Source organism: Erpetoichthys calabaricus, chromosome 1 (genome assembly GCF_900747795.2).
Source record: "Erpetoichthys calabaricus chromosome 1, fErpCal1.3, whole genome shotgun sequence".
Lineage (NCBI taxonomy): Eukaryota > Metazoa > Chordata > Cladistia > Polypteriformes > Polypteridae > Erpetoichthys > Erpetoichthys calabaricus.
Window position 1 is genome coordinate 141,785,676 of NC_041394.2, and position 23,860 is coordinate 141,809,535.

Sequence of the window (23,860 nt, forward strand, 5' to 3'; positions counted from 1 at the left end):
CACTATCCAGATCAGGAGACAGAAACGGTGGCAGAAGCTCTGATTGAAGGCATAATGAGTTGGTTTGGGACAGAGAAAAAGCTGCACTCTGAGTAAGGTGAAAATTTTGAAAGCCGAGTGTTCCAGGCAATGTGTGAGAAACTTTGAATTAATAAGACCTGCGCTACTCCACTCCACTCCCAGAACAATGGTCTGGCAGAGTGCTTTGTGTGTGTCCTAACTACTCAATTGATACTATTCATTGTGTTTAATGGCTCCTTATTATCAGTAAGATGTAAATGACAAAGCAGCCAGCAGTTCTCAGTCTAGCTTGTTTCTATTTACATCTGTATGTGTTCATGCAGTTTGATTTAATAAAACAAGTAATAGATGGATGATATCCTTGGAAAGGAAAAAAATCTATGATATAAGAGCCCTACATTGCACGGACTAAGAAGCCATAAAGTTAAATCAGGTCTGAGATTGGCAAGGATTGGTTTCTAATTAAGCAGTTGGGTTAGAATGAAAACCTGTAGCCACTGTGGCTCTCCAAGACTGACATTGCCTATCTCTGCCCCAGTCCATCCAAGGGAAACACTAGGAAGCTGCAGGATAGGATTGAAGTTGCTCATGACTTTGCCAGGGCATGGCTTTGCCAGAAAGGGAGATACATTCATTGCTTGAAAGCAAGAAGCAGAAAGGGGTGCTTTGCTGGCTACCGCTCAGGTTGTCAGTGGTGCCACGCACTGTCACACATCTGCTTGATGCATGCCATCCTGCTTCCCCTCACCTGCAGTCATTGGGAATCCGTATGACACACTATTTTCACAGCTGTCTGTGAGCTGGCCCAAGTGCAGTTTATAATCCGAGGTTCACTGGCAGTGACACCACTGAGCTGATGGGCTTCAGCAGCCATAAGACGCATCCAATCAAAATTCTCTTCTAAGTGGTTTGTCCATGCACCTCTTACCTGCTGTTTTTTTGCCAGCTTCTTCAGGTATTCCCACCCCTTTAGGTGGTCCACCACAACTCTCAGGAGCATGTCTCTCTGAGGTCTGAATCCAAAGCTTGTTTCAGTACTATATAGCATGGTCCTTCTTCAAAGAAAGTTTTCATGCACAGTGAAATAGTGAAAAATAAACATTTTAAGTGTAATATGAGTAACACTTTTTCATAGTTAACTTAACTGGAAATTTTGCTGTGTGAATTTGGGGGTCTTGAAATTTTAAATACAGCATGATTAATCTGACTTCTGTGTTTGTAGAAAAGGATTTACTTCCCTACGATGGACTGATGACCTGTAAAGAGATTGTTCCTGCCTTGCACCCAGTGTTTGCCAAGATTGTCCTGTGACTCTGTTCTGGTTACATACATTCAGAAAATGGATGGATTTCAGTCCCTTAATGCACAAATTATCTCAGAATTGAACATTTTTGGAAAGTGGCCTGAAACTAGACGAGCTGCATCACAACCTTGCATCGGTCCTGTGGTGGTATTCAATATTCTCTGAAAATATGTCACAACAGTTCAGTAGTTTTTCTTTTATACCAACTAATTAATCTGCCATAATGACTAATCTACTTTTTTTGCTCACTGCCACCGTCAAGAATTTAATCAGACGCAGGGTTTTTTTTTTTAGCCTAGATAATTTTTTCGGTGTATTTCAGTCATACTTTACTACTATTTCCCAAAATTCTTTTTTTAAATGCCCATTTCATAATTTAATTTCCATTGTTTCTCATCAGATAAACTGCTGCTTAATGGGAATTTTTTTTTGAGGCATGATTTTCTTTCACCAGTGAGTGATTCCTGCTTCTCAATGATCTTCTCACAAGCCTTTGAGAAACGAGCAAAAGAGCTTGGAAAGTAGTGAGACGTTCACAATTATTGACAAATTGGCCCAGATTCTTTATATTCATTTTCTTGTGTTTTTAACACTGTGAATTTAGCAGTTTTTTTCTATTAACTATGCTAAGGATTCATTTTAATTGTATATTTTGTAATTTACTTGTTACATTGTTTTTAGAGGCTTCTTTTTTTAACAATTCTGTTTCTTTACTCTAGGTGTACCTGTATCTTGGAGATCTACTCATCTGGATTAGCAGCACAATTACTTTAAAACCAAAAAAGCATGTTCTTCGGACACCACCCTCAAACACTTAATTAAACAAACAAACTTAATTTTAAAAAGTATGAAGGGTGTGTAGTTGGCCAGAGGTTGACAGAAACAAAGGCACCAGTAGGCTGACATGAGGCAGAATTAGATCCCAAAAACAGCCTCAATGGAAAGAATAGAGAAAGAGAGATACACTGACAGCAAGTGAGGTCCTGTATACTTTATGTTGAAAGCACGGGGAGTTAAGAAATTGTAAATCCTGAGTGTGGGCTATGTGCCATTTAAGGCAGCAGGAAGAGATGCTAACACATGTAGAACTAGTCATTTAGCCCGTTACAATAACAGGCGCTAGAACAGTAGTGCATAAACATTAGTAGGAACAGTCTATATTAAATGGCAAGGGACTTTGACCTCATTCTTTTTGTTGGTTGTATTTTTCTTTCTTTCTGCCTTTCTTTTGTTGATGTTTACTTGCTGAGCTGACCGTTCTTCACGGGCTGCTGCCGTGTATTGTGTGTCTAATTTTCTGTGACAGTAATACTGTCTTGTACGGCTCTATTCAATAAAGGCTCGCACAAAAAGGCGAGCTTCAAAAGGGCGACCTCAATTGAGCGCGGTGAATAAAGGCGTTCGTAGATAATTTAGTTCAAATGGCTCTGGAATATGTGAAGAGCAACAAAGGTGCAGATCTTTATTTACGTGCACCTTTATTCGCTGCGCCCAATGGAGGTCGCCCTTTTGAGGCTCGCCTTTTTGTGTGCGCCCTTATTGAAGGATGCCTGTGCGCGCCCTTATTGAAGGATACCGTCTTGTACGTCCGCTGGCTTGTACGTCCGTAATATACCTTTAATTTTCTCTGGCGGTAATACAGGCGTGCGCGTCGGTAATATGCCTTTAATCTCCTCTGACAGTAATACTGGCTTGTATGTGGCTGTAATATGCGTCACTGTATTGTGTACCTTTAATTTCCTCTCGCAGTAATACTGGTTTGTATTTCCGTAAAACGCCTCTAACTTTCTCTGACAGTAATATCGTGCGTTGCACCGTGCCCCGCGCATGCGCACTTCATCAGAAGACACCCACACACGGACACCTGGACGCACATAGGGATTTTATATATATAGATGACATTAGAGTGTAGGTGATTCAATAGCTCCCAGGGCTGCCTAACTATTCTTCCAAAAGAAAGATTAATTTAAGTTAAAGGAAATAATACCTTAAGTAGAAAACACCTTATGTATGCTAAAATGCACATGCTCCCAGACATGAAAGTATGGAATCATGCGGGCCCTCAGCACAGGGAACCAAAGACAAACAGACTAAGAACAAAGGAACAGGCCGAGGTGCAAGAACATTTAGTGCCCCTTCAACCAACTGAAGATTACCACTGTGACTATGGGATAGACCAAAACTGACCCAAGGATGATGTTTAAACTCACCTCACAAGCTAAGTCCAGTAGTTTGCAGAATCAGTGGGTGAATATTCAGATGAACAGACAGACAGACAGACAGACAGACAGAAAGTGAAAAGGGGACTGTTGCGGAACACTGAGTAACAATAACAGGCCCCTATTCAGCAACCTCCTTCAGCAGGTCCAGGAAAGCTATAGGAGTTTGGTATTTCACCTTTGTTTATTTGTACTTTGCATTCCCCCTGTGTTTGCGTTTCCCTCTGGTTATTTTTGCTAATTAACCCAACATATATTGTACAATTTGCCTCCTTGACCTGTTCATATCATTAACACAATTTTGTATAGTGAACATCTTCCCAAGGAACAAGACACTGCAGTTGTTAAAACATATTTTAAAAAATGAAGATATTAAATGACTCACTCAGGGCGGAGTGGTGGCTCTAAGGCTAGGGATTTGCACTGGCATATCGGAAGTGCCAAAAGTGACTCTACTCCTTGGGCCCTTGAGCAAGGCCCTTAACCTGCAATTGCTCTGTCCTGGGTATGACATTACTCTGCATCCAGCCCTGCAAGCAGGCCCTCCAACTTGCAGCGAAAACTTGGGGGTTGGCACTCCAACCACTGCAAAAAACATCACACTGGTTCCATTCCATCTGAACTTGTGTGGTGCTGATGTGTCACCTGTTGTATGGCTACACTTGGGTCCCAATCTGGGATCCTAAGTTGGTTTGTCACATGATGGGTGCGACAGTGCACTGTATCAGTGTGTGCTCCTAACCTCTCTCTCTCAGGGTCACACAGTGAAACGGATATAAGCCCAGAGGGTTAAAGTCCCATCTTTTAGCCACAAGGCTGTACTGCCCATCTCATCTACACTATATTGGAATAGTCAGTTCCCTTTGCTGAATGTACAATGCTAGATTGCTAGTTTTTTTTTTTGTTTTATATTTTTAAATAAAAAATGGAAGGACCAGGGGAGTGGACATGCACAGGGCACTACCTTCCCTAGACAGCAGCCACCCTGGGTTGCAGCAGTGCCCTGGATTCCAACAGGGCTCCATCGGAGTTGGAGTTCGGCATAGCCCTGTCGGGTTCCATGGGTGCTGCTGATAGGCCATCTGAAGTGCTCCTGGATGCAGCACAAAAGGGACCACCTCACTTCACCCAGGGAGCTAGAGTCAGGAGAGAGAGGTCAACGCTTGCCAGGAGGAGACAGAGACAGGAAAAAGTCGAAAGTGCTGTGTGCTGTAAATGTTGTGCTTGGTACTTGTTGTACTGTGCATTGGTGGGAAATGATTAGACAGTGTTTCCCACAGCCCAAAAAACAAACCTGTGTGTGTTGCTGAACTTGTGCCTTGTGTCTGTCTGTGTCAGGTTTGGGGAGCCAGTTCGAACCCTGGTGTCCATATCTGATAGCTAAGAAACTACACAGCCATTAAGCGAATTATGATGAGCAATTCCTGAACTAATGGATTATTTTAAACCTGTTATATAATATGATGAATCATTTTAGGAAATTATTTTTTTCAATAGGAATGCCCTGAGCTTAAAAATGTCAGGATAAGCCCACAATATAATAAAAAAGGTAAGAAAGTATAATTGAATTTGCCAAAAATAATTAAAGATATTACTATAACTGAATGCATATAGCACCACTGGCATGATTTGATGCACAGTAATGATGAATCAATCAGTAAATGAAGTGGATCAATCATTGTCCCACTGATTGCCTGGCTGACTCACTGAGCCACCAGCTCATTGATTCACTTTTGATTTCAATATGCTAAATGTATTTTAATTGTATTTAATAAACTAATAAATAACTTCTAAAGTTCTCTAAGGTCAAAAGGTATTCAGTTATAAGGTATACACTATAATAAAACCATGGTTATTTAATGTGCTTTGTCAGTGGCCCCACTGCACAGTATATTCTGTATTATTTTCAACAATATTTAAATTACACATAAGCTAATGTTTACACTTTCATAAATATTGGTATTTCATCAAATAAAAATAAATAAAATGACAATGTAGTTATTATTAACATGCTAAAATGGTTTCTGGTTTAATCTCTATCTTGGGAAAAGCAGCTGTATTGGTTCTAAATTGAAAGGAAGAAACTGTGAAGTTTACACTGGACGAATTAGAATCTAAGGTAGTGAACTAAATACTGAATACACTAGTAAGTGAACTATTCAGTTACATAAAACATTTTGTAGCATTTTAAAAACCATTTACCTCACTATATAAGTGGGTCGCAGTAAAGAGTAATAGTAGGGAAGCAGAAGCAGGCCAACAGCCAGGCTAATGATGTTTTATATCCCAAGTATGAAATCTAAAGGAGGCGCTTCTTGTGCATCAATTGCAGTAGATAGATAGATAGATAGATAGATAGATAGATAGATAGATAGATAGATAGATAGATAGATAGATAGATAGATAGATAGATAGATAGATAGATAGATAGATAGATAGATAGATAGATAGATAGATAGATAGATAGATAGGATACTTTATTAATCCCAAGGAGAAATTCACATACTCCAGCAGCAGCATACTGTAGAGCAAAGCAATGGACATTTACTGTACATAATTTCTTGCTTAACACATATTGAAGCAATTATTATGTTGCCAATTGTTCTTTGTGTTGCTTTTTTAAACTTTCTCTTGAGTTTTGTCTCACATCATTTTACACCACATACAATGACCACTTCTTGAAGCTATTTCATATTCCTCTATACAAAGGTTTCATTACGGATTAAAAGTTTGCAAATGTGTTGAAGACCATTGGTAAGTATTTTCTATTCACCTTCTATCGTAGCGAGCTTGTTACTCTATTTTACATAAAACGTGGGAGTTGCCAAAAAACAAAGAAAACATGCAGGTGTTTCAAAATGTGCAATGAGAATACAGCTATGACAAAAGCCTGCTTTCATTGCAACAAATTTCATAATTATATCTAAGAATAATTACTGATTGATTTCATGTTAATGTTGGAAGAAAAACATGCAACAAAACTTCAGCTTCACTGAGGTACCCTCATCTAGATTCTGGTTTCACATGTAAACAGGAACTGATCACATGGCAGAATGTCATATTTAGTAACAGAGATCTTCTGGAAAAAAAATTATACAAGCAACTAACAATCAGGCTTAATATACCCAGCTTATAGGCCAATTTCTATAACTGATTAAAAAATAGTCTGACCTTTACCTTAACAAAGAATGGTCAAGTTAGAAGAGGGGCAAGCACTATTTCAGGTATGGGGATGAGTTATCTGTGTTGCTACATTCCCCAGTTGACCGAATTGGCCATGTTTTGATAAAAAATGTATTCAAAAATAAACTGGTCAGTATTCAAAACTTACAGCACATGCTTGTTAAGTCTTTGCATTATGCTGTTTTCTTTTTTGAAAATTTCCTTTCGTAGTAAACGTTTTCTTTAAGATTAATTTCTGTACTAGAGGATTTGAACAAGACGTCCTTTGCTTCTCTGCAGTTTTAAGTAAACAATTAAAGTTATCTGTTGTTATTTCATGTTTTAAATGTATGTAACAGATAATGAGATTTTATTAACAATACTAGACACTAGTTTTCTAAACTGAAAATTAAAATATTCTTAGACAAATTGACTTAAGTAAAGCTATGCAGACTCACCTTAGTAGATGACTTCATTGAACATGAACTAATATTATTGCATATTTGACAAAGGCTACAATAAAAAGGCTACACTCACATTTTTCTTAGATTTAGTGAGTTTTCTTTTATTCTTTTTTCCCAAGATGTGGCAAACTTTAGTTTTAATGGAAATATTGAAGTGATATTAAGACCTAAGTGTTACTTTTGTTATTTTCAGAGGTAGCACATATAGTAGTTGTTGGCTATGTTTGTTTTTTGATAAGGTTGCATTGTTCATTGATTATTTATTTAAATATGTTTTAGTAGTTTTTTTTGTTTATGTTTGTTAGTTTTTGGTATTTTATTAAAAGCCAAAGTAATACATTCTTATGGTATCAAAACTGTGAAATACAATACTCACAGGCTTTGTCACAAACGGTGTCAATGCTGAGTAAGCTGGCACAACTTGAAGATGCAATGTGATGATATCCTCTACAATGGGCAAACTCAATTATCTTGCGGTTAGTAACCATCAATTTACAAAGCAGAGTGAAAGCATTTGGAAGTTGTAATGGAACCCTACTACAAAATAAATTCTTTCACAGTATAATTTAACAATCCAGCCAAACTTACTGATCAACACATTACTCTTAAATGTCCCAGAGAAACAGACAATGTCTGCTCTCATTCTCAGTTGAAAATTAGACAGTATGTTAGCATGTAGCGGTGCCACATAGGAGGTTTCATCCATTTATAGGTATGTCCTGTTTGCTGTTTGTTGAAAGTTAATAACAACACTGGTCACACAGATTCCTGTGTGTAAATATGGGATTTGCATCTTTAAGCTGGTATGCACAGATGTGGAGAGGCTGGGTGGCATTTGTTTTTTGGGGTTTGTAGGCATTGTACACATAAACCTAAAAGAGAAGGGTGTGGCAGGACCTTTTGATTTGTTCATTTTTCAATCGACTTCATCTTCAGCGGCACCTAAACCCCTTTATCATCTGAACGCTTGGAGTGAGGATTGTGCACACCCACAAGATTTAAGGATAGCAGTGGGTTCCTTTTTCCCTAGTCCAGTCCACAGATGCTTTATGCAAAGAGGTATGCCTCAGAAAACCACATATCTTCTGGACTCTGGTGGTAGGACTATGTTCTCTATCCATGTTCCAGGAAGCAGTTTACTAAACAGGAGTATTCCGTTACATCTTTCTATCCATTAACCGGTGATTGCACTTCAAGATCCACCTTCATCACCTACCGTAATGATTTTTTCCAGGACTGTAAATATCATTGAGGGCTTTGTTTGTGGTGTTACGTTTGCACTTTTGTCATCACCATTCTTTGTCGTGTTTGTAATTAATTATTATCGTAAATAAAGAATATATATATTTGTTACTGAATATATTTAATCTATTTGGACATTTTTTTCTGTGGTATTGTTAATATTTGGGTGTCACGGTGGAAATACTGTAGGGCTTCCATGTTGACCTGATTCTATCTGTACCTCATTTTCAAAACTTAGCAGCTTCATCGCTACACAAATCTCATGGCAACCTCTGCAGTCTCCTAGAAGTTGGGGTTTGCTACAAGCATTAGAAGTTAGTAAATTGCAAATGTTGCATACATTTAAATCACTCTGAACATTTCAACAAAATGTAACCATTTAAAATTAACATAGCATTTATATATCCACATAATTCATTTCTAGGTGGCAGGGTGCCACATTCTATTCTTGTAGGATCAGAAAAAGGCACCAATCCATCATAGGACCCATTCACACACACACATGCAGGCAATTTAGTATTGGCAATCAAACTACTGTATGACACAAAATGTTGGAGTACTTGGTAAACAAATCCCATGGATACAAAAGAGGAACATACAAAATTCCCAGGGACAATGAACAGGTGTAGGATTTAGACCTTGGGCACTTGGTCCATACGGCAGCAGCACCACCCTACTACCAGTGTAATAACTTATGTATAATAAAATGTACTAGGAAAACATCCATGAGATCATCTGTAATGATGAAAATGAATGTGTTTGGGATTGGAAATGGTGCCAGAAAGTATTTAGGCACCACATCCCACCCCCATTACAGAAGTACATCATACTTCACTCAGGAAAAAAAAACTCTATATATAGTTTCTATGGATATTTTTTCCAAAGACACAGGGGTCACTTTTATATGAAAAGTCTAAATTTTGCCAGTAATGGCTGTGTAAGTGTAGCTTGAGATGGACAGGAATCCTTTGCAGAGTTGGCCCTGCCTTGCACCAACTGCTGTCAGGATAAGCTTCAAACCTCTACAGCCCCACCCTAAATTATAGTAACTGAGGCATTAATGAATGAATGAATGATAAATAAAACATTCTAAAATGTGATTAATCTAAAAAAAGGTCACGGGGGCATAGCCTATCCTGGCAGCATCCAGCACAAAGTTGGAACCAACCTTTGACGGGGCACTAGTCCAATACAAGACCCACTCTTGCACAAACATCCTTGGCTAACTTGGTATCACCATTCAACTTGTGAAATGTAAAGGAAAAACTAAAATACAGAGGAAAACCCAAACAGACATGTGCCAAACATACAAATTTTGCACAGAATGGGCATAGAACTCCACTCCAAAGTGCTGGCTTCATCAATAGGAAATAATTTTAACTTCACTTTGATGTGTAGAACTATTAAGCATTAGGTTACTGGCTTCATAGTTTAGGCCAGTGGTTCTCAAGTTGAGCCCTGAGGGCCTATTGTGGATGGTTGTTTTTATTCCAACCAGTTTCACAATCAGTGAGTCACTTTAACTCTGATTGGTCTCAGCTGGTCTATTTTTCTTCTCTTATTCTGCATTCAGAAATGTTTGGTAGTGTTAAAATAACAGTTATAAGAAATTTGGAATTCTATTATTAATTTTCCCATAGCTTTAAAAGCCTACTTTCTTTTTTGTTGTCATTTATCGATTAGTTCACCTTGTTCTGTGGCGCCTGCTGCTATAACTGTTTACTAATAATGACAAATAATGATGAGCAAATTGGACACCAAGTGAATGACACTGAGTGCAAATGACACTGAGTGCTGTAAGTCTGTAGCTCCTACAGTGTCATACGTATAGGCATGTTTAACAGTAAAAACAAATGGCTTAAATAACCACATACGTTGAAAGACGGAATGAATTTAAATCTTAAAAACCAACATGAAAAACATCCACATGTGACATACAAAAATACTTGCAACGTTGCTACATAAATTTAGTAAAGCCAGTTTCCAATGACACCAAAACATAGAAACTAAAGCTTGCGTCACTTTTTATCTAAGTGAGAACACTAATCATTTGCAATAGTTACCAGATGATTAAACACATTATAAACTACAATTGATAATTGATCATTCATTTTCATTGCCTAAAGTCATCTGAGATAACAAAATGCTATTGCAGATGTGTTTAAATTTAGTGTAATAATCAAGTGTTTGTTGTTTTCAAAACTTCAGTTTTACCTCAAAGTTTTAATGAAACTTTTACCATAATGTGTTTATACAGTATATACTAAATTTCACAGTCAGTGAGAATTTTACCTCTGACTGATCTGATTTGGTATTTTTTTTCTTCCCCTATTCTGCATTCATAAAAGTGCAGTAGTGTGAGGTTTACATTTTTAATATACTTAGGACTCTTTATACTTTTGCATTTACTTTAAATGCTTAACTGTCTTTTGTTGTCATTTATCTGTAGCTCATCTGTTTCCAGTGGACCTTGCTGCCATAATTGTTTACTGATAATGATGTTAATGATAATAACAAGCATATTATGCACCACCCAGAATGCTGAAAGTAAAAACAAATGGCTTAAATAACAAAATACTGTGAAAAGCAGAATGAAAACCATGATGAAAAGGAGGATGTAAATCTTAAAAAAAAGACAAAACACTAAATATGCCCATGTGACACACAAAAATGCCTGAAACTTTCCAATATAAATCTAGTAAACCCAGTTTTCTAATGTGACTGCTAAACATAGAAACTGATTACTTTATTTCTAGGTATTCAATTAAGAGTTGGTTGGAATGAAATCCTGCTGCAATGGGTACATAATAAATCATGCTATAATATATAATGATCTTTCTCTATCATTACCTAAAGTCTTCTGAGATATAAATACATGTGCACAAGTGTTTAAATGTAGTTTAATAACTAACATTGGTTAACAATGTCTGTTGTTTTCAAAACATATCTTCAACCTCAAACTTGTACTAGAATGTGTTTATATGTATTAAATTTCAAATGTGGTTGGACTAGAGTAAAAAAAGTAGGATGCAGCTGTTAAATGAACGTTGTGATTTGAGCCAAAGCTGTGCCATGATATTGAAGAAAAGAAGGCAAGAAACTTAACCAAGTGAGCTTGGGAAGCACTGTTTTCCCAAACATGATTGCTGACGAGTGTATTTGAAGAGAGAGACTGAGAGAGAGAGAGAGATTACATCATTGAATTAGCATTACAGATAGACTTGGCATTTTACAGTATATATATAGGTGATATTCTATTAAATTTTAAAATGTTATTAAAACAGCAGCGTAAAATACATTTGCTTAACTGTGTCACTGCCAACTGCAGTTTATGGCTTTTTGATTGGCATTTTATCATTAACTGGATGGTGAAGCCATTTAAACGGATGAGAGAACGAATGTTCTTTACTTACAGTTTATGTTCAGTCACCTATGTATTAGTTTGGTACACGATTAAATACAAAATATCGTTCATCCTTTAATTACATTCGTTGTTGCTTCGAGATGCAGTGTTATTTCAAGGGAAGCTAATATCACCGGCTGAATCGCGCCTTATTTTGTTTTTGGTTGTTATAAGTAAGGTTTAGAAATGAAGAGAGAAATATGACCGCGCTTTTTAGAGCACTTCTAAATAGCGAAATTATTTTCAGTTACATTCTAAATTTATGCACAAGCATTCCTCCGAAATTCGGGCGTCTCTTCCATTCGAATTGACAAATCCCTGGCCAGAAAAAAAACCTTCAGAAATATGTCTGGCCAGAAACATTTAACAAGATAGCCTTGAACCGAACTGTGCAAACATGCCTGATGTAAAGTTTGCCAGACTGGATCTTCCTTCACTCACGAGTCCAGCGCCTACACGTCTGGAACCCTTAGCGCAAGGATTGCAGTGGCGCGCACACGTGCTTGCATTTGCACAAAACGAACGCAAGCGACCACGGGAGCGCGCTCACTTATATAGTAATATTTTGAACTGAAAAGGAGATTAGGTAGGAGACTCCAGGGCGAGCGCGCGTGTTGCTGGACTGTGAGTTTACAGCTCTGCGACCCAGCAGTGGGATTCTTCTGAAAGGAGCTGTGACAGTTTAATACACAAAGAACTCAAGTGGCGAACCTCTCGCGGAGTGACCCTCCCACCCCACGCAGGAACAGCTCACTGTGTGATGCGTATGGAGACGACAGTGAGCTTTGAGCGATTCGGATAAGGGAATTAGCAACACAACAGAGATGTGCAAATGGCAGAAGAGCGTGTTAGTGAAGAGCAGCATTAACTGTGCTTGGTAAGTCCTCACAGACTAGACTACCTGTTACTGGGACGTTATTTATTTTGAACTTGAGCCTTATTCATTTTATTTACGTCCTCTTTAAAGGAGGACTTCGCTTAAACGCGTTACAAATACTATCTTGAAATGCGTTCACGTGTGATTAGATTTTGCGAAAGATCATATTACTTCAATTTTTTATCATGGTGATACAGTATATGTTTTGTTGACACCTTAATGCCTATTCTTTCTTTGACTGTGTATATGTCATGCTGTGCATTGCGGTTTAAAGTTAAGTTTTATCTTTTTTTAAGAACGCAGAGTGCGATAGAACCCAGGTTAGAACGCCAAAGAACAGAATAGACTTACTGACAGTTTACTACGAGACAAATTGATTTACTCGTGGATGCGAGCCTCTCATTCTCCCATTACGTGCCCTTGTCCAGGAGATCACTAAAATACTTGACACTTCATAGTTGCCCGTCTGCGTGCGTTTGCTTATTTATTTGCACCGCGTTTTCACTTTTCCTTTTTTTTTTTTTTTTTTTTTCCTTTTTTCATAGCCGATCACGTGTATTCGTGTTGCTTTTGGAGCGAAGATAGCACACCTGAGCGCAAATACTTGTGTATTTCTTGATCCCGCAAAGAACCTATTTGATTTTAATCACGATTTCTTAGTTGACGCTGCTTTGGTGACCTCAAACACTCCGTCCGGGAGGATCTGGGTCAGTTTCACTTGCTTGGCCGTTATTGTCATATATTCGTTTCTAAAAAACACGGAACGCATTCCCAAAGTCATCGTTAAGGAGAGGCAGAGGGTGCCCGTTATTGACGAAAGACACCCCGGTTTTATATCTTAAACATGCACACCAGTTAACACGCGAAGTCACGGACAAGAGATTGACTTACTTCTGCCTCACTTTATCTTAGTCAGTGAATGTTTAGATTATCTGCAGCCATCTATCTACCTGATTAATAAGGATTGCAGCCCTCGCTTGTGAGAGCGCAGATAGCCCCTGATTTGACGAAGACAGCCTCTCTCGCGCTTACCTCAGAGAAAAATGTCAGAAACACAGAGTACGTGTCTCATTCTTTTAGCTTAACACGTTTCCAAAGTGTCTCATGCATATATTTTTGTTTTCATTGTTGCAGATTTTGCTTCACTTTTCACTTGGGTGACAACCTCAAGGCTCAAATGCCACTAATCTAGAACTGAGCGACCCTGAGGAGTTGTTTAACTAGGTAATGCTTAAGCCGCATTTGAGTAAATACACACATTCGGACTGAAGTACTTTAATGGGTGTAGTTCCATCTTAATCTCCATCTGAACCATCTCGATGTAAATACTAAGATATCCTCCAGTAGAAAAATTCCGATTAGTGTCGTTGTTGCGTTAGACTCCTCCACCATTGCTATCAGATTATATATCAAAATACAGTGGGCATTTGTCCAAGACTGTCTCATACTGTACATTCAAAGCACTGGGGAATTTTGAACAAAAAGAGGTGGTATGCACAAATTAGATCGCTGTAGTTCTTTTCTTTGCAGAGATTTATCTCTTGGTTTAATGGCTGTAGGCTGTGCTTGCTTACTTCTCATTCATGGAGGGAAATCACATTGTTCATGTATTTTAGCCAGTTATATGCTTAAAATTAATTGGCTTAAAATAAACTGGTTAATTGCAACCATTTTCAGTTAATTTGTGAAAAATATATTTCTATTTTAGGATACATAGGACATTTTTCTGTTGCATTCCAAGCATGATCATATTGATGTAGTGTATTTCATATGTTTATTCTAGTTTCTATATGTAAAAATATTGAAAACATAAGAATCAAAAGAATGACAAATTTATTAGGAGTAGAATTTTTATTTTGAGTAAAAGAATTGTAACTGTGCAGGAGACATTTAAATGATCATTTTTTTTCAAATATATGTTAATTTTGCATTGTATAGTATATACCAGTGTAGCAAGTAGTGGACTTCTGGTTGAACTCATTGTTTAATCACCTTTTCTCTTTTTTATTCTGCATTCAAAAAAGTATAGTAGTATGAGATATAATTTTATGTGACAATCAGAAATGTGTATTTGTAAGCTACTGCAGTTTTAAATGTTTATTTCTTGTAATTTCCCTTTGTAATTTACCCTTTTCCTGTGAAGTTTGATCGTATACAGTAATTACATCTTAATAATGATAATTTATGATCGGCATGCTGATTAGTTAATAATAGCTTAAATAATCAAAACACTTTCAAAAATGAAATGAAAATCATAATGATGATTTTAAGAAACAAAATGTAACATATATATATATATATATATATATATATATATATATATATATATATATATATATATATATATATATATATATATATATATGTTATATTCTGATAACATTTTTAATAAACTCAAGCTAGACTGACACCAAAAATCTAAGTGACAAATGACAGGTACCTGTAGGAAAGTAAGAGTCCAATTAAAAGCAGAAGTTGGTTGGGACGAAAGCCTATAGCCACAGTGAGTGCCTGGAATTTAACATAAAAACAATTGCTGAGGTAGTCATCATAATTAAATGTAATTATATGTACTGCTTCCAAAAACAATAAATTGCAAAGCAATACACAATATAATGACTAAGGTACAGAATGTACAGAAAAAGGTGCCCCAGGAATCAAACTACACATTTTATCTTGTGCCGAAGGGGCATTTGGTTATTTTGGTCATTTCTAAGACACTAGTTAGAAGAAGATTGAACCGCACTAAGTTTTCCCATGTTTAAGTAGAACAGGGATTTAAAACTTATATATACATTATGTGGAAATGTCAGTCTATGACAATCTACAAAGTTTTATTGCTAACAAAGAATATGGAAACAGATGCAAACAGTTTTGGGATACTATAGAACAAGTAATCTCTATTCGGTTGAAGCATTTGTAACATAAATCCATCCATCCATCCATTTTCCAACCCGCTGAATCCGAACACAGGGTCACGGGGGTCTGCTGGAGCCAATCCCAGCCAACACAGGGCACAAGGCAGGAACCAATCCTGGGCAGGGTGCCAACCCACCGCAGGACACACACAAACACACCCACACACCAAGCACACACTAGGGCCAATTTAGAATCGCCAATCCACCTAACCTGCATGTCTTTGGACTGTGGGAGGAAACCCACACAGACACGGGGAGAACATGCAAACTCCACGCAGGGAGGACCCGGGAAGCAAACCCAGGTCCCCAGGTATCCCAACTGCGAGGCAGCAGCGCTACCCACTGCGCCACCGTGCCGCCATGTAACATAAATAAATATGTAAAAATAACCTTCTTTTCAGTATATAGCTCTTGATTATTTATCTTTTTTCTTTCTTTCTAGAGAACACCTTTTCATATAACTAACCCATTTCTGCTTTCTTGAATATTGCAACTTGTTCCAAACTAGACAGACCTTAAGAATTATCGGTTACACTCTACTGTTTAATGCTGTCTAGTGGTTGACTTGTATAAGTTAAGATATGTATTGGAAATTAGTAGGAGTCGTCTGGTTCTAAACCTTTGGCTAGTGGCCAGTATCCCTAGTGCACTGTGCACATCTCACTATTTGGTCCCCAGTGGACATTTTTATATAAGACCAGTTATATGCCATGATTGTATCATATAATCAGTATTTACTAGGCCACATATTGAGTTATTTAAATATGTCAAGGATTAACACAAACATGAAAATACAAAGTAACTGGCTTGTTTGTGTTAACTCTGTTGTAGAATAACTATCTTATTCTTTGTGGAGCCACACACTCTGCTGTGGAACTGGCATTTCATTACGTACTATACACTAACAGAATAGGTGACTGTTACGCTCTAGCTGTTTCAGAACACACACAACATATCCTTCAGCCAGGTAATGGATGGCTGGGCACTAAGATTTATAAAGAGGAAAAATGTATTCTTCTTTCAGCAAGTTGGTTGTTTGGTCATAATCATGTGATAGTATAATCTTATATCTTATGAGTGATCAGTACAGAACTGAGAACTAACTTCACTGTCTGAATAGTTGCACTGACTCTTCTTTCTTAGAACTGCTAGCTAAGAACAGTGCACACTGCAGTTTGAAGTGATAGATCATTTGTATTTTTAGTAGAATAAGTATGAAAAAGCATCTTTCAAATTCTATCCCAACAATAAATGTTGATTGCAGGTTTGTAAAAAGTATAAATATAATTTTCATTATGGAAGAAAAACAGCAATGGGCTCACTTCTATATGCAAAAATCAAGGATGTCATAAACGGAAGAATGGCAGGCAGACTGTGAAAGCAACTAGATCCTCTATAGGGACACTACGTACCAGATCCTCAAATACAAAAGCAGTGTTGTCCCCGGCCACACACAATGTTGCTGCCAGCTCCCTGCAAATCTTTAAATGAGCCAGGTACAGACGGACTACACCTTTGTTTAGACTTAGCCCTTGCCCTGCCTTGCCCTATGGTTATTTCTTTTTGTCACCAGATTTCTGCCATTTACATTTCAGTTACGCACAAATATATACTGTATAAGGAATGCCACTTTCATATGTCAGAAGTTTTATTTCTTTTTAATTTTCTTGCTTTATATTCATACCAGTATGTGTTCAGACTAAAGTGTGTGTGTATATTTATTTACACTGTTCAAAAAATTAGGGGAACATTTAAATCACGTCATATCTCAATGAATGAAATATTCAAGTGGAAAATCTTTACTGAGTAATAATGTATAATTCATTGAGAACAAAATGATGTAACAGCAGTCAATGTATACCTGAAAGACTACCTGAAAGTTTAATAAACAATTTACTGTGAAATAAAACAAGGTAAAAGAACCCCAGACCATCACACTTTTCCTCCATATTTGACAGTTTGTGTCACACACTGAGGGACCATTCTTTCACCAACTCAATGGTGTACAAACACCCTGCGTGATGAAATAAAGATTTCAAATTTGCATCCATCGGTCCATAAGACTTTCTTCCAGTCTGCAGTATTTCAAGGCCCTATTTGTCCTTTAAGGAATGGCTTTCTTACAGACACTCCCCCTGTCAAACCTGCTGCACAAATTCTCCTCTTTGATGTAGAAACTGAGACTTGCTTTTTTTAGACCACTGTTAAGCTGTGGTTGAATCTGTTTGTGCTGTGAGGTTCCCATCATGTAAGCTGGAAACCTTCAGAAAATTGTCTTCTCATTGAGTTGTGACTTTGGGTCAGCCAGATCTCTTCCTATCAGAGTTTCTTCCAGTTTCCAATTGACTTTGGATTGTGTAGGACACCATACTCACTGGCACTTGGAATTATTTATTTATTTTTTTGCTGTTACTCTAAATGAAAGGTCTACACTTCTAAGGGTAATAAGGCACTGTCACATTTCATTTGTTAATTGCTGTTTTCCTGTCATTACCACTGGAATTCACAACTTTCTACAGTGTAACATTGTCCAAGTAGTACTTCAGAGGGTGTAGTAACAGACAGAGGGTTTTTAAGTAATTGGTCTGCAAGGCTTAATGTACTTTAATTGCTGCAGAGCATTTGTAGGTTGTAACCTATTAGTCTTTCCCTGAAAAGACCCATTTGTAATATTCTAATATTTCCTTTTTCAGTTTTTGTTAACCTAAACTTTAAATTTAAACCTGTGGTAATTTACTGCTTACCTTTCCACCATTTTAGGTCATTCTTTGCATTTGAACTGATTTAATTTGAAGAAAAACTGGACAAACTCAGTTGTTCTAAAACTTTTAACTTGTAGTATGTCCCTTATTCTTGTAATTTTTATTTACTCTACATTGGTAGAAAAATGTTTATTTGGATGCAATACATTATAACAAAACATATCTCGAGCAGATTGATAAAAGTGTAGTATACTTTATAAACAATCCAAAAACAACTTGTTATTAAACTCCATCCTGGCAAAGACAGCAACATAAATAGAGAGTTGCATTTAAAAGATGTTTGTAACAGCCAACAGAGTAAAAAAAGTTAAGCACAAGCCCAGCGTGTTCACTTTAGAATAAGTTACTTTGGAATGATAATCAGTTCTTGCCAAATTCTGAAGAAAGTTTTGAACATATTTTCAAAAAGGAAGTGATTTTCCCCATTTGAGATAATATAGAACATAATTTTCCCACTGAATTATAAAAGATGGGTTGGAATTCTTCCATCACAGCAAAGTAAGTCTTGAATGTAAGTAGAGTAGTACAGGAAATTACAACTGATTTTTCATAGGATATTATTATGTCATCTGGTATTACTCCAGATAGTACTGTTAAAGTATTAGAAGTGATTTTAGATCCAAGGCTATCTGAGAGATACACAGAAAATTTACCCAAAATGGTTTAAGTGTATGATATTCCATAAAAAATGTCACCTAGCAATGCAGGTGGTTGATGATATCTTTCATATGTTTGGTCTTGACCTGTGTTGATTTTAGACAGTTTAAATGATATATACTGTATATGATTGATGAATGTTTAGTTGAATTATAGCATGCTTGCCACATATTGACCTAGAATGTACAGTATTTTATGAACCATCTATCATTCCTTAAGATTAGTAAAGTATAATTGTATATGTATTTTGTAGATGCTGCTTCTGTTTTTATCCAGACTAGCCAGTGTTGTCTCAGAAACAGAAATTCATAAAAGGTGTGGGGAACTGGGTAGAATGTTTTTAACAAAGTGTCTAATTTGTATATAAAATAAAAACGTTTACAGAGTTTAAATTTGGAGCTTAATTGTTCAAAGGAAGCAAATGCCTTATCAATATGGAGATCTCTAAGTGTCATAGTCCTCAGGTATTTCCATATATTGAACAGTGTAGGAAGGCAGAAAAAGGTGATTATCCTGTATAGGGGAAATAGATAAAAGATGTGTATTTATTTCTACCATGTATCTTGTAACAGCTCAACCATGGTGCATCAAGTAGTCATACCAATGATAAATGATAAACTAGGGTGTGTGAGAAACACAGGCAAGATGGTACAAAAAGTTGACAGTTCTTAATTAAAAACAGGTGACATCAAAATATCAGCTGAAGTGAAGCAAAAAATCACATCAAATCAATCATAAATTCATAGTTAATATACAAATATATCTACTGATACTTCTGAACACAACTTCAGTGATGTTCCCGGAATCATTGCATGTTTCAAGACGTTCAGCATTATAAACCCCCCTCCAAATAACCCAGCCTGAAATAAGCAAACCCAGACTTGTGTCCATATTACAAACTAGCTACTCTGGCCTGATGGCTCTCATATCCTGAGCTACAGTCACCTTCAGTCTCTCCCTAAGCTTGTTTTTCTATATCAGAGCATCCCCATACACATTAACAAATAATTTTTTAATAAATTATATTGAATTATAACTTCATTTATTTGGAATTTAAAACATATATGCATCCAAAGGGCAACCCTACAATGACCTACACCAGATGGTCTCATGGCCTTACCTATCTTTCAATTTTATTTCTGGGTGGCAAATATACAAGCTATAAAAACCTGGACATTGACACAAATAGATGAACACACACAGGCTTGGTCACAAATAGAAATAAAATCCTGCAGTACTTCTTAATATTCCTTGCTTTGTACCCTAGTAAATAGAAGTTATCGTCAATATTATGACCACTGCTGCAGGGGAATGCGGCCGCCCTTCAGAAACCCCCTCTTAAACAGTTTTCAATAGGAAATAAACACACTCTTCAGCTCCTCTTTATGGGATCTGCTGCAGGCATGCTGGCATGTTGTGGAACATGCTCCTCGCGTGGAGCTTCGAACATTTAAAAGACTGAGCCGCGGCCGTCCTGTGACTCACTCTGCTGTCTCTCTTTCCCCGGGCTCCTTTTGCTCCAGCCACTGCTTCCGAGCCGCTATACCCCCTTGATAAAGAAGATTTTGTGTTCTTTTGACCAGGAATTGGGCCGATGCGTCAAGTTTGACAGCTGTTCCTTGCGAGGGTAGATCGCCTCTAAAAGAGACTTGTGTTTGTATCTGCCTGAACAGCAATAAAGTTTCTACTCCTTGGAAAACCGTCCGTACTCTGCTGTGCAACTTTGTGACCCAAACTTGACAATATACTAACAACCCAATTGTCATAAATTTACTCAGAATATGGAACCAATGTAGGAAGCACTTCAAGGTAGAGAAGCTTTTATCTCTGTCACCTGTACATGATAACCATCTTTTTCCACCCTGTCAGACTTACAGTTTTTAATGTTTGGAAAACGTTTGGGATTAATTCACTTAGAGATTTTTTACATAGATAATGTCTTTGCATCCTACGAACAATTGCACTCCAAATTTTGCTTCCCATCAACACAATTTCTCCACTATTACCAAATTTGAAACTTTACTAAACAAAATCTCCCCAATTTTCCTCACTTCCCACCTATTTCTATTTCAGAAGAAATTTTGATCAGTCTTGAGGACTCAGAAAGCATTTCTATAATATATAAAAACATTTTAAAATCCCTTCCTTTCAATGATCCCAGAGTACAGAGGGAAAAGTATCTCTTACTGAACATTTCAGAAAATGAGTGAAAGGCATGCCATGCACAGAATTCACTTCATTGGCTCCCTATCCATCTCCGCATCAAATACAAACTCTGTTTGTTTACTCACCAATGTATCCATAGAAATGCTCCACAATATCTCAAGGAACTCCTTATACTACAATCCACTGTAAGAAACCTCCGTTTTGCAAATACCTACTGCCTTCGCCCCCCTGTGACCAAACTTCATAGAATGGGAGACCGAGCCTTTGCAGCTGCTGCTCCACAGCTCTGGAATGCCCTACCAGAGAGCCTAAGAACACAGCAGATTGTGGGCTGTTTTAAAAAACAGCTAAAGTCTTTTCTGTTTAGGAAAGCTTATTAACAAGAATGCTATAATTATTGTTGTTTTATCTTGCTTTGCCATTGTTTAAAGTTTTTATGTAGCACTTCGAGATTTACTGCTAATGTAAAGTGCCCTATAAATAAAATGCATCATCATCATCATCACTCTAGCTCAATAGATAGATAGATAGATAGATAGATAGATAGATACTTTATTAATCCCGATGGGAAATTCACAATATGTGCAAAGCATTCAATTATTCAACTTAAAGTCTTTTTTCACATACATCTGTCTTGTTTAAAATGATCCAAAATGTTTCCAGGGAAAAATCCAACCTGTGAACGTTGCAGTCAAGCTCCAGCCTCATTGGACAATATGTTTTGGGTATGAACAAAATGAACATCATTCTGGATGAAAATCTTTAAATGCCTATCAGACAGCTTTGATGTCACAATCACTCCTAATCCATTAACAGCTGTGTTTGGTGTACTCCCAGATGGGTTTAAAGAGAAGGACAAACCAAATATAATTGCCTTTACTTGACTTTTATCACATAGACTTATCTTGCTCAACTGGAAGAATGCTAGCCCACCTCTTTTAAGTCAGTACGTAACGGATGTTATATACTACTTGAAATTGGAAAAAATCAAATTCTCACTTAGAGGATCTGTTTAAAACCTTTTTAAAACCTGGCAGGGTATAATCAGTAACATTTTAGAATAAGCTTTTATATTGGGGCAAAAGCATCTCGTCCCTCTTTTCTCTTTCTTACTGTGGCTGTTGGCCTTCCTCTCTTTTTCTTGGGTGGGGGTTGAAATTAATTAAGTTTTGTTAAGTTTGACTTGTTTGTATGGAATGTTACTAGCTTTTAAAGCAGCAAAAAAAAAGGAAAAACACAGTCCAACTCTGCCTCAAGTCACCACTCCCACCAGCCTTTTGTGATGTAGCTCCAACCCTACCTGCATAACAGCTTAATTTAGCTTTCCACTTTTTTTCAGTCCACACCCCATTTCCTTTGGATGTCTCGACTCTCAATACAGCAACACTTCCCTGGCCCTCACTACAAATTCTTCTTCTACGGATCTGATAAGTTTGTTGCTGTGGCCATAGAGTGTGGTGCTATTAGAAGTACTAAAATAAATAGAAAACATTCCCAAAAACAAACAAAAACCTCAAGGTAGTGCTGGGCGGTATACCGGTTCATACCAAAAAACGTTTTTTATTTTTGTTATGATATGGAAGTTTCTTATACCGCAACACCGGTTTAAATAGCTTAAACAATGTTCAGAACGTGGCGCAGCGGGAAACTATTAAAGGGAGGACCTTTTTCACTGCTGCACCGCTAAACACAAATGCAACAGAGAATATGCGTTAGTAGAGGTATTGAACAGTGAAAATGGACAGAGAACATTCTGAAACTGAAGCTGTAGCAGACGATAAAGTTGAACCTGATGACACAGAAGAACTTTTGCCAAAAAAAGGAGCCATATCTGTTGTCTGTAGATACTTTGGTTTTAAAAGGTCGGATGTGGACCATTATGTTCAAATGTGTGAATACTGTTTCTGTATTACTGGATAATACTTCAAGCCAAGTTGTACTTTGATTAATGGCATAATTAAACATGTATAACGAAAATTTTTTTAAAGTTCTGAACACTCCGTGGTCTAGGTTTATAACTAGGTTTAATTTCACAAAGACGTTTATCATGTGGTGATTGGTTATGTGGAAAAAGAAAAAGGAAAGATAGGAACTGCGGGTTTGGTATGTCAGACAGAGACAGCACGCATGCAATAAAGAAAGCCCACTCAGAAGAACATCCATTGAATTCTGTGTTCGTGTCTCCAACCACCAGATCACAAACACAACATTTACACAATATTTAAGTTAAACCCGTGTGATACCCATTCATACATCCAGTTTTTTGGAGCCTCATCACACCTGCCATAAAGTTCTCTACACTGAACGTACACCTGGGGAACCCTTACTGCGAGGGAGCAGCACTACCATGCATGTTTAATACATGCTTTAATGTATTTCATCATGAAAATTTATCTTAGCATTCTACATTTTCAGAGAGTAGAAATATCATGAAGTGAATGTATTCTGTGCGGTGATCGCTGTTGGCGCCTCCTCTTAGTGCAGAGGAAGTCAGTTTAAGAAGCGCATAGCGATTAACAACTGGGTTGGGGAACACTTAACACAAAGCATTTAATGTGCTACATTAACTTATGACGGGGTTTGAGAAAATCTAGTAAATTAAACATTGATTTAAGGATAAAGTTTAGTCTACGACATTCTGCTTTAATGACAAAATAAACTATGAG

General features: G+C 37.2%; 1 protein-coding gene across 1 annotated transcript in view; it reads left to right on the plus strand.

Annotated features, from left to right (window-relative positions):
• Positions 1-12,305: 12,305 nt before the first annotated feature.
• The window catches only part of LOC114655441 (alpha-1A adrenergic receptor-like), a 178,663-nt gene continuing 167,108 nt past the window's right edge, over positions 12,306-23,860 (plus strand). Inside the window, exon 1 of the mRNA XM_028806434.2 lies at positions 12,306-12,691. The gene's annotated coding sequence lies outside the window, so the exon portion shown is untranslated. The remainder of the gene's footprint in view (positions 12,692-23,860) is intronic.